This window comes from Marmota flaviventris, chromosome 4 (assembly GCF_047511675.1).
Source record: "Marmota flaviventris isolate mMarFla1 chromosome 4, mMarFla1.hap1, whole genome shotgun sequence".
In the NCBI taxonomy this organism is placed as follows: Eukaryota; Metazoa; Chordata; class Mammalia; order Rodentia; family Sciuridae; genus Marmota; species Marmota flaviventris.
The window spans coordinates 164,643,676-164,655,537 of NC_092501.1; positions in this window are offsets into that span (position 1 = coordinate 164,643,676).

Sequence of the window (11,862 nt, forward strand, 5' to 3'; positions counted from 1 at the left end):
CCAGGCTTCTCTATGGCTGGGTCCACCGCCTCCTCTCTGGCCGTTAATGAACAGTCCACAATGAGCAGCTGACGCTTATCAAGTGCCCCCATGTGCCAGGCAGCTTGGTGGGAGGCTGCGTGTGGACCACCTCCCGTCTGAGCAGGGGGACTGGGAGACAGCCCTACCTGGATCACACTTCACAGCCCCCTGGGCTGGTTGGGGTGGGCTGGCTCACTCTGCTAAAGCCACCAGAGTAGGTGATGCCCTGGTGCTCTGTCCTGAGAGCCAGTTTCAGGTCCTGGTGAGATCAGTGGTCTCTCTCATGAACAATAAAAAGAGAAAAGAAGCCCTTACTAGATGGAGTCCCAGACCAGTGAGCATGGCCAGCCCTGCCTGTCTCGTTAGTTAGATGAAGACAACCTCCAGTGCATGCTCGTGCCACATCAACCAGAACAAAAACATCATCAATTTAAATGTCAGCAGATTCAAAGGCCTACACAGGGGGCCCACGACCGATTTATGGCTAGACTGCTTAACGAGGAAGAAACACTCTGAACCCCAAATCTCCAATGATTGACATGGGAATTGATTTTCACAAGGGCTTGCCTGGGAACCTGTACATTTCTTCCCAGGAAAACCCTGGGTACAGTCAGAACTCAACCTGGACATGTTGCTCGTCTTCTCCGAGAGGTGAGGGGCATCTGCACCCTGCCCTTGGGTGCATACGCCTTTGCTTTGCGGTCCTTTAATAAGTCTCTGCTCATGCCTTGCTTCTGAAGCATCATGAAAGTCCTTCCAGTGGTCTAAGTCAAGAACTGCCACATGGTCCCTGGATTGAGTTGAGGTCCCGTCTCTCCCTTGGAGGAAACTCCTTGGATCCCTATTCAGTGACACTGGGACCCTGAGCTATATGACACTTTTCAGTTCCTCCTGTTCTTTCCATTGCCAGGTCAGCTTTCTAGAGAAAAGAGCACAATTGTGGGCACATGATGTTTGCATTGGTGGGTAGACTCGTGGCTCTTGTCACAGGGGTTGGAATTGGGCTCCTCTTGCCACAGTATCCTAGCAGGATCTCACAAGTAAGCCACATAAGCGACAGCATTCATGAGAGACATCCAGGTGAAAACCAAAATGTAGAAACACCAGGTTTCTTCGCCTGGCATGCGCGGGGCACTGGGTCCGATCCTCAGCACCACATAAAATAAAATAAAGATGTTGTGTCCACTGAAAAATAAATATTAAAAAATTCTCTCTCTCTTCTCTCTCTCTTCTCTCGAAAGAAAGAAAGAAAGAAAGAAAGAAAGAAAGAAAGAAAGAAAGAAAGAAAGAAAGAGAAACACCAGGTTTCCAAGGAGACAACTGGAGGCTGGAGTGGAGGCTGGAGGCACTGTGCTTGCTCAGGACCCTGGAGGTCACAAAGACGTCGGTCATCACGGGATGAGCCTCATGCCCATGCCTAGCAGCAGGATGGGGCTGGGCATATTGGGTGAAGGCTCCATCATGAGGGACAAGAGATGTCTTTGAGAAGGTCATGTGGCCTCTGGGAGCTGTCTCCGCCCAGGGGCAGAAATGCTGACCACCCCCTGGAGGTCCAGGTGGTGGCCCTCTAAACATGGTCAGTTCCAAGCCCACCTTGTGGAGCAGGCTGCAGTGGGAGGGGACACAGACTGGGCCAGCAACAGGAAGGGGGCCCCCAAGAAGAAGGAGAGGGCTCTTCCTCGGGCCCCGTCTTCAGAGTCCTCAGGCCATCCCAAAAGAATGCCATGTCCCTGAGGGCCTCTGGGAAATTAGAACTGAGCCGCCCCCGACAGGACCCACAGGCCTGGAAGCTGACAAGGAGCTGAGGGCCGAGGACCACCTGGAGCTGCCGGCAGTCCACTGACTGCCCTGTCATCTCACGCTCTTCATCGTACTAAGATGGAACGGAAGCTCCGAAGTCTCGTGATCTTGCAAGGAAGCATTTCCGGCTGTCTCTCCAAAACGGTGTGTTCAAGTCCCAATCCCGGGACCTATAAATGTGGCCTTACTTGGAAGGACGGTTTCTTCACGGATATGTGAACCAGGGTCATGTGGAGCCCCCTGGGCTGGGATCAGTGGCTGAGGTCCTCATAAGAGGAGGGAATATGGACGCACAGGCAGGGACGGGACAGGGCAGTGCAGGCCAAGGCCTGCTGGCAGCTCATAGGCTGGAGGAGGCAGGGGCATCTGACCCGGAGCCTCGGAGGGTGTGTGGCCCTGCCCACACCTGGACGTGGGCCTTCCAGCCTCCAAAGCTATCAGAAAATGAGCTTCCTTTATTCCAAGCCACCAGTTTTTAGCTTGCTACCACAGCCTGGGGACTAAGATGGTGAGAACTGGGACCTCGGGTTTCCAATGAGGATAGTGGCTCAGAACCTGACACTGGACAGAGGTGAAGCCTGACCAGGGTCCTGGAGGCTCCAGCACACGTGGGGCGCCCCAAACGTATGAAGGATTTGCATGCACCTCTTGTCCCTGCGTTCCTCCATCCGCCCAGTACTGAGGGTCACTTTGGTACAGGACTGACAGTCTCCAAGGAGCAGCTGCCTGGGCTCCATCCAGGAGGAGCCCAGGTCACTGAGCCCAGGTCACTAAGTCCAGGTCACAAGCTTCTGGCAGTCGAAGCTCCGTGTGGTGCCAAGGGCCTGATTGAGTTGTTGGCATTTCTGCGTCCTGGCTTACTCTCTGGGGACACTGGTGAGTCACCAAAGAGGTGTTGCTGCTGCTACAAACGTCAGGGCCACAGCCAGGGGCAGCAGGGACACTGGATCCCCTAATGTAGACAAAGGCAGGCAGCTCGGGTCAGCGCTCTCTGCTCTGGACAGCCTGGAGCCCTGAGGTCTGAGGACCGTCCTGGGAAGCCAAATGCCCTCCTCGGTCATTCAGGTCCGCAGGAGTGACCAACAGGACACCAGCACACGCCCAGGCTGACCCAGGGCAGGGCACCCAGCCTGGGCATGGAGAGGGGGGTGTGAGCGTGGCTGAGTGACAGAGTGTGAGAAGGAGTGCGTCACAGTGTGGCAGTGTGTGTGAGGGCGTGTGCCCAGTGTACAGCGTGTCTGGGGGTGGGTGTGCAGGCCAGTGAACCTGGGGGAGTGGGTGTGGCTGTGGAAGATTGAGGGGATGTGTGTGTGAGTGCGCCTGTGGCCAGTGGGCACTGGCAGATGGACAGATCCACAGAGGACCGGGTATGGGGCTCACCAGGGCCATGACCCGGCCTCACCTCCGGGCAGAGCTCTCACCGGGGGAAGGGCATTGACTTGGCAGCCAGAGCCCTCTGCCCACTTTACATGGAGCGGTGCTGCCACCTAGAGGACAAGTGGCCAGGGACAGGCCAGGGAAAGGTTCCTGCTGGCAGGGTGATGGGTGCCGGCCTTGGGTTGTTCAGGCTCTAGTCTCAGATAAGAAAGGACAGAGGGGACAGGGAGGAGGAGGTTCCAGGGAAGAAGGGTGGGGTGCAGGGGCGGAGGACAGATGCGGAGCAGGAGGATGGGGTGCAGGGCGGGGTATGGGGCACAGGGTGGAAGGATGGGGTGCAGGGTAGGGGGATACCATACCATGGGGTGTGGGGTGCAGGGAGTGAGGATGGGGTGCAGGGCAGGGGATGGGGTATACGGGGATGGGATGTAGGGCCGTGGGATGGGGTGCAGGGTGGGAGGATGGGGTACAGGGTGTGAGGATGGGGCACAGGGCCGTGGGATGGGGTGCAGGGTGGGAGGATGGGGTACAGAGGTGGGAGTACAGGTGCAGGGCAGGAGGATGGGATGCATGGCAGAGGGATGGGGCACAGGGTGGAAGGATGGAATGCATGGCGGGGAATGGGGTGTAGGGCAGGGGATGGGGTGCAGGACAGGGGGAAGGGGTGCAGGGTGGGATGATGGGGTACAGGACAGCGGTATGGGGTGCAGGACAGGGGGAAGGGGTGTAGGGTGGGGGATGGGGTGCAGGGTAGGAGAATGGGGTGCAGTCACCTGAAGGTGACCTGAGCCAAAGCTTTGGTTTCCTGCTCCATCCCAAGCTCCTGGCTGGAGGCTTCAGTTCCTGCCTCTTGGGTCTCAGCAGAGGGTCCCTCCAGGTCCTCATAGCACGGCATCTAATTCCCCCTGAGTAAGGGCCCCAGAGAGTCAAGAAGCCACAAGGCCCTCGACCCACTTTGCCTCTGAAATCACACACCTCACTTCACCTAACTCAGTTGAAGCAAGTCGTAAGGGCCAAGCTGCATTTGGGGTGGAATTCCGCTGTGCCCCCTGAAGAATGGAACTGTGGACACATCTTGGTGCCATACAGAGACTGAGCCAGCCCATATTTTCAAGCCCCAACCTTCACTTTTTAACCCAGGGCTCACACCAAAGTCACAAGGGAAGTTTTGTCCCCCCTTGTTCTCACCTTCAGAGGCTGCATGGTGCTGGGCATGTGGACGAGGTGAAATCCTGATGCACTGGCTCTGAACCCTGCCCAGGGCAGCCTTCAAGTGTTTGCCCTGCCCCCAGATTTCCATGCACCTGGCCCCACGTGGACCTCTCAGGCAGAAGAGGCCTCATCATCGTCATTCTTCTGCCTTGGTGCAGAATCTTGCTTCCCCCACCTGAGGGGCTCCTGCAGATCCTCTCCCTGTGGAAGCCAGAGCTGTGGTGAGACAGCAGCGCTGCCCCCTCTTCCCAGCCAGCCAGAGCCCCCCAGGTGAGCACTGCCACATTCCTGCTCCCGGCCAGCCTCAGCCCTCAGAGGACAGTTGAATCGCGTCGTGAAAAGAATGACTCGAGGAGTAAAGCCGCGGCAAGCCTCGGAGGCACCTTCAGGACCGTGTGGAAAGGGCACCTCTTCCACCGAGCTCAACTGCCTGCACTCGGATACTTGCAGCAAGGTCCTGTGTAGATTCCCTTGAGCTGTTTTATTCTGGGGTCCTTATTGGGGTGTCCTCTTTCCCTTGGCAACTTGGCCCTTTATCTTCCAGCTCAGGTGGCGCCTTCCAGGCCAGGGATGGGCTCGTCTGGTCCCTCGACCCTTCCCAGTGTCCTCCGGGCTCCTGAGCCGCCTGGACGTGCTCCTTTCCTTGGGGACCGTCCCTCTGGAGGCACTGCCTTCCATTGCACCGTGGCTTCATGGACTTGCTCTCTCCGCTGCTCCACGGCCTCCTGAGAGCCATGCGGTGTCTTCCGCCCTTTCCGACTTCCCTTCTGCACTAAGCATGGAGCGGCTGGGTGCACATCGGCCTATTTTCACACGTTCACCTCGAGAGGTCCACTTTCCACATGCTGGGTAAAGAGATTCCAACTTTGTAATGTTCCTGCCATTTAAAAGAAAACTAGATGTAAGACGTCGTCACTGGTGTGGTGTCCAGGCTGTGGGGACAGCCTGCCACCTTGCCCTACTGGCTGCACCTCGTCTGTGTAGCAGGTTGACTATGGGCACTGTTGGGAAGGAAGACAGGTCCCAGGAGGTCTGAGCAGTCATCCCTGAAAAGGCTCCATGTCTTTGTGACCATGACCCATTCAATCCAGTCGCAGGAGGGGGCAGGGCAGTCCTCTTTTTTGTTAGCACCCAAGTGGGGGCCCCAGCAGAGCAAGTGGCTTGCTCGTGTTGACACGGGACACTTCTCATTCTCTTGCTGCACAGTTTGGTGTCCTGCTCCATCCCAAGCTCTTGGGGCAGGTGCACTCTTGGGTCCTGACTCAGGAAAAGAGGGGCAGGGGAAAGGAAGGTGTGACCTGTCCACCAACCCTGGTAGGATGACCTGGACAATGGTGCAGACTGAGGAGCTCCGGGTTCTGCAGGGAGGCTAGCACCAAAGAGGCAGAGGACGGCAGAGCCTCCAACAGAAGAAATGCATCATGACGTCTCCATGGACGACCATGGACGATGCTGCCTCGTTCTGGGGGAGGGGCCTGAGATTTCGATATTTAAGCAGATTCGACCTGCAGGCTGTCGATCAGAGGCCCACAGGGCAGCCTAAGAAAACCAGCTGTATTGACCAGAATGGTCCAAAGTGCATGAATGGTAGAGTATCTGAAATTCCAGGAAGTTCTCCCAGTACACAACACCAAGGAGGAGGGAAATACTCTCTCCACTACGTGACTTTTGTCATTTGTACCAGCACAAAATGCACCAACGTGTATTTGCAGCATATATGTGATAAATAAGCGCGTTTGTTCGTGTTTGCCTCCTGAGCAGATGTCTGACCTGTCATGCGATAGTAGAAAGGAACAGAGAGTAAAGACAGAGACAAGTTGGGATGTTTCATAAGAAAACTTCTATCCACTTCCTTCTCCCTTTATTGTTGTTCCATGCCATCATTTGACACTTCTCCACCTAAGAACACAGATGCTGTGGGGCACGGCTCCAGACTCTGGGGCCAGGTGCACTCTTGGGTCCTGACTCAGGCAGTTGTGTCACTGTGACCAAAACTCCTGACAAGAACGACTTAGAGAGTTTATTTTGGTTTATGGTGGAAGGACATGGCAGAGGGAAGCTTCTCAGCTCCTGGTGGCCAGGACATGACAAAGAGGAAGTGGGGAAGGGGCTGCAGAGAAGATGCACCTCCGGGGCTGGCCCCCAGTGGCCCACCTCCTCCATCGACGTCCCACCTGCCCACAGCTCTTCCCAGTCAGTCCATCCAAGTTGGGACGGACTGACTAGGTCACAGCTCTCATAGTGCCACCATTTCACCTCCGAACTTTCCTGCATTAACACAGGAGTTTTCGGGAACAACTCTCACATCCAAATTATAACAGATCCTGTGACCAAAGACCATGGGCAGCTGCAGAGGCTGGAAATGGCCAGGAAATGTCTTCTCCACCAGAACCTCTGGAAGGAGCCATTCCTGCCGACACCTTGAATTTGATCCAGACTTCCGACTTCCAGACCTGTAGGATAGTACATTTGTATGGTTGTAAGTCAGCAAGTTCGTGGTGATTTTTTAGAGTGACAGTAGGAAGAAAATACTGACTTATCCATGGGAAATGCTGTTCTTTACCAAGATCTCTGGAAGAGAAGGGCTTGAAAGGTGGGGGAGGAAAGCACAGAGAGACAACATAATTTTACCAGAGCCACCTAAATGTTCTAAGTAAATGCATGGGCTTTGCCCTGAATGAATTTCTTTTCTCCCCTGGCTGTGTCTAGGGCCATCTGCAAGAATTCAATCAGTGAACTTTTGTTTGGAGTATCCCACGTGCCCTGAAGAGGCTGAAGTTCCAGTGGAACAGGGAAGGTGATGTGGGCGGGTCCTGTGCTGGGCTCGGTGAGCAAGGGCCTGTGGGAACTTGGCTGGAGCAGGCCCCTCCCTTGGAAGGTGGCTGGCGGGAGGGAAGATGTCCTTCAGAGAGAAGGTGGCATGTGAGCTTGGGTTGGTAGATGAACAGCAGTCCCTAGCTGGGCAGAAAGGGCAGCGGGAAGAAAGGGGGGCATAGAAGGCCACCTGGGGGCTCAGGGGGCCCTCGGCGTCCAGGGTGCTGAAGCAGCACTTGGACACTGCCCTGCTCTCTCTCTCAGGGAAGTTCCTACAAGGTTTCTCGCACACTCTCCAGGTGAGCTTGCAATGTCCCCAAAGGTACGATTTCCAAACCTCTCCAGAAGCAATTTTATAATAGGCTTTGTTACGATAGATATGAGGTATCCTCCAAAAGTTCACGTGTAAGGCACGCAAGAGAGTTTGGAGGTGCAATGACAGGGTTATGAGAGCCTCGCTCTTGTTGACTGGATTAGTGGGTGAGAACTCTAAAGAGGTAGGGTGTGGCCAGAGGAGGTGGGATTTGGGGTGTGCCTTTGGGGTATATAATGTGTCCCTGGTGAGGAGAACAGGTTCTCTCTGCTTCCTGATTGTCGGGGCCTGAGTTGCTTTTTCCACCACACCTTTCCTGCCTCGCTTGGGCACAGAGCAATGAGTTGGCCATTTATGGACCGAACCTCTGAAACTGTGAGCACCAAAACGCTTTTTCCTCCTCTAAAACTGTTCTTGTCAGGTCTTTTGGTGACTCACACAGTCTTTCCCTCCCATTCTCCCATCCCCTGGAGCACTCTCCGCCATTCCTAACCACTTCTTCAAGGGAAATTGGTGAGAAGCTTTCCTTTTGGTGATTAAGGGAGTGGAAGAGTTGACCAGGACTAGGGGAAAATTTAGAGGGGGAAAATGTTAAGAGGCAAAATGCCTTTTTCGTGTGACTACAAGTAAAAAGGCCATTTTTAAGATTCGTATAAACATTGTATTTAGAAGACAACTCAACCCAGGGCCATTGCTGGAGAAGCTCACGAGTCCAGGAAAGTCCTCCTGGTGGTGCCTAACTCCACCCTGAGTGGATGTCCACGGAGGAATCTGGCTTAAATGAAATATAAAGAAAACAGCCATAAAAAGACCCCAGTCAGTGCCCAGTGAGCCTGGAAGAGGGAGGGGGAAAGCAAGGGCTTCCCTGGGCGGGCAGGGCAGGGCCTCAGGACTTCTTAACACCTGGGGTGGATCCCCACCTGGATCCTTCCCTGAAGACTAAAGAAAACCCCAAAGCAGGACTTGAAGACTCCCAACCATCGGTGGTACCCGGGCCTCTGTCGTTCCCAGTGCATTTTCCCCAAGATGACTGGTAACAGCAGCTAACATCCTGGACGGGCTCAGCCCCATCCCACCTCCGTGACCAGGAGGCTGAATGGGTTCCCCTGGGGTGACTGGGAGTCAGCAAGAGGGGGCTGCCTTTCCCAGCACCCGCCATGGGCTAGCTCTTGCCACGTCTTGCCTCCGTCCTGGTAGGGGTTAATAGGCATTTTGGTAAGAACTGAAGCCGACTGAAGGCCTCAGGGTCCTCATGCAGGCTTAACAACTGATACCACCTAAGAAATGTCTTTAAAAATCCCTGATTCTGCCACATCTGCCCATTTCCTTGGTGTAAATACTCTACCTTCTCTACCGTGGCCGACCGCAAGCCCTCCGGGCCAAGGCGAGCCACTCCAGCGCACTTTCGTTCAAGATTCAAATGAAAACATGGAGGTGCTCCTCTGCAACCTGGGAATAGAGAAGAATGTTCAAGATGATAATTCAATATACAGAAACCATAAAACAAAATCACTTACAAATGCCATGAGTAAAATCAAAGAGCACGTCAAATAACAGTAAGTGCGATTTTTATCCCAGAACTTCTCAGAAGTTCTTTTAAAGGAGACTGATAAGTGGAGACATCATGCAAATGATATGAACACAAAAAAATCTCTTAGAAAAAAAGAAAGACTCAAAGGGTTCTTTAACATATTAAGAGGTGCTCAGCCTCACTGCCCGTAAGTGACAGGAGTGGGGTTGAATCCATGGACACAGTTTGATAAGGCCCTTCTCTTCCTTGTGTTGCTGGTGGGATGTGAACTGCTCCCCCAGAGGGAAAACTGACCACATCTACCAAAACATGCCACCGAGACGCCCTCTGGCCCAGGGATGGAGCCCTGGGACACACCTGCGCGGGATTGTTGGAAGGACCTTTGGTAACCGTAAGGTGTTAGGAAACCACTCCGGAGTCCCGCAGCAGGGGCTGGTTACACAACCACAGGACAGAATGTGCTGGCGCACAGAAAGCAGGGGGGCAAGTCCCCGCGATGTTTAGGGATCTGCAGGGCAGAGGGTCTTAATGAGGAGCAGCAGCACACCACGGCTGCCTGCCCGCAGGCTTTCCTCCAAATACCAAGAAGGAAGCACGAGGACTCGTGGCTTTACTTCCATGCGCATTGATGATCAGCGATGAATCATTCTGTGGGTTTTGGGGAGGGGTGTGAGGAGCAGGTGGGGAAATGGAATGGAAGAGATTTCTCAGTGTTTCCCTTCTTACAATTTTTTTTATCCATTTGAATATGCTACCTATTCACAACCCATGTCCATTAAATACCTTGTCCAGCAAGCTTCTGGAGACCACAGCTGGCAGACGCAGACCTTGAGTGGACCGCCCGGCATCCCCGAGGCCACAACACCCTCTGCTCGGCGCTGCTCAGCCTCCTCGGCCCCTCCCTCATGGCGGTAGCACCGTGAAGAGACAGGGTGGTACAAGGAGCCCCCCACTAAATGCTGGGTGGTGGTGGCCCAGGAGTTGTGTTGTTACAAACATCGCATCTGTGCCGCCGCCCACGTCAAGGAGAGTCCTCCAGAGGCCCAGAGGCACAGAGGGGTTGGGAAAAGGGCCAGGCAGTCGAGGGAGTGTGCTCATAGACGGTCTTAGCTCCTAGGGCTGCAGTGGCCAAATAGCCCCAGGGCTGGAAGTCATGGCAATGTGTTCTCCGGTGGACCTGAGGCTGGACTCTGCCAAGCCTGCCCATCCTTCCTGGCCTCTGGCCCCTGGTGCCCCTTGGCTTGGAGATGCTCCTCTCCGTGCTCTGCCTCCTTCACACAGTGTCCTCCGTGCACCTCTGCCATCACATGGCTTCCACCTTGCCATGCGGACAGCCGTCCTGGTGGGCTAGGAGCCCGCCCTCCTCAGTGCAACCTCATCCTAACTGAGCACGTCTGCAATGCCCTACTTCCAAATAAGGTCACGTCCATGGGTACCAGATTTAGGACCTGGACATACCTTTTCAGGGTACAGAATTTCATTAGGGGCCAAGAACATCTGTGTCAGTCAGACTGAGTCAGTAATTTAAATTTTACTAACTTACCCGAGAAGCTGATCCTAAAGAACATGAAAACTCACTGGGGTATTTGGCAGAAAACTTTCCCTCATACAAATGGCAAAATAGAAATTCTAATTTTCCCCACAAAAGTGGAGAAGAGCACCTGACACAAGCCCAATCAAATTTCCAATGCACTGGGCTGGGGATGTGGCTCAAGCGGTAGCGCGCTCACCTGGCATGCTTGCGGCCCGGGTTCGATCCTCAGCACCACATACAAAGATGTTGTGTCCTCCGAAAACTAAGAAATATTAAAATTCTCTCTCTCTGTCTCTGTCTCTGTCTCTCTCTCAAAAAAAAAAAAATGCTTAAAAAAAATTTCCAATGCACAGTAAGTCAGACCACAGTAGGCCAGGGGTTTAGATGCAGTGAGGACAGACGGTGAGGCAGACCTCCCTGGAGCAGCCAGGACACTGGGAGACCACACTGTCTAAGAATTGCAAAAGTCACATGGACGCCAAGAACTCCTCGGGGAGCCGGCTGTGGACACCTGCCCTCGGTCCAGAGCTGTGGAACCGCATTGAGTCTCAGCAGGGAAAAAACTGAGCTAAAAACTGCAAGAGCTGCCCAGGAAACTGTCCAGGAAGGCTGCCCAGGAACGCAGCGCAGAGCCAGGAACGGTCACACTAACGGGCGCACTCCCTGGAACCCTTCCGACAGGTGGAGTGCCGAGGAGACAGCCTCCCCCCAGGCTCGGCTCAGAAGGCCTAGGACCCAGGGCACCCGGGACAAGAAGAAGGGACCTCAGCTCAGACTGGGCAGGTTCTGGAAGTTCACCAAGAAGAGAATTTCAGGACAGGTCAGAAAGCAAAGCAGCCACGGGAAGCGGCTCATGCTCAGAGCAACTCGGGCCTCCTAGTGAGGCCCGTGAGTGAGTCTCGGGCTCTCCTTTAAGAACTCTGTGGGGTGGGCGGGAAGTTACGTGGGAACAACGTCCGCTGGGCCATCACAAGGAGATTACAGAGGCCTCGTCCTGCCGAGGATCTGTGGTTCACTGAGTCTCCTCTATCTGGCTAAAGATAACATTTGGAAGATGCCTATATTGCAGGCTTCTTAGAATACTTCTCCCTCTGTCTTACCTAATCTAAAAATACAGTGCGTAGGCTAATAGCCCATGTAGGCACTGATCAAAATAGGGCGATTTTCATACAAGAGTGGACTTGCAATCACCTTAAGGTTTATGGATTTCTCAGAAGTTTGAGAGTGACAGGCCTGGAAGAAAAACAGGGCTGGGAGCAA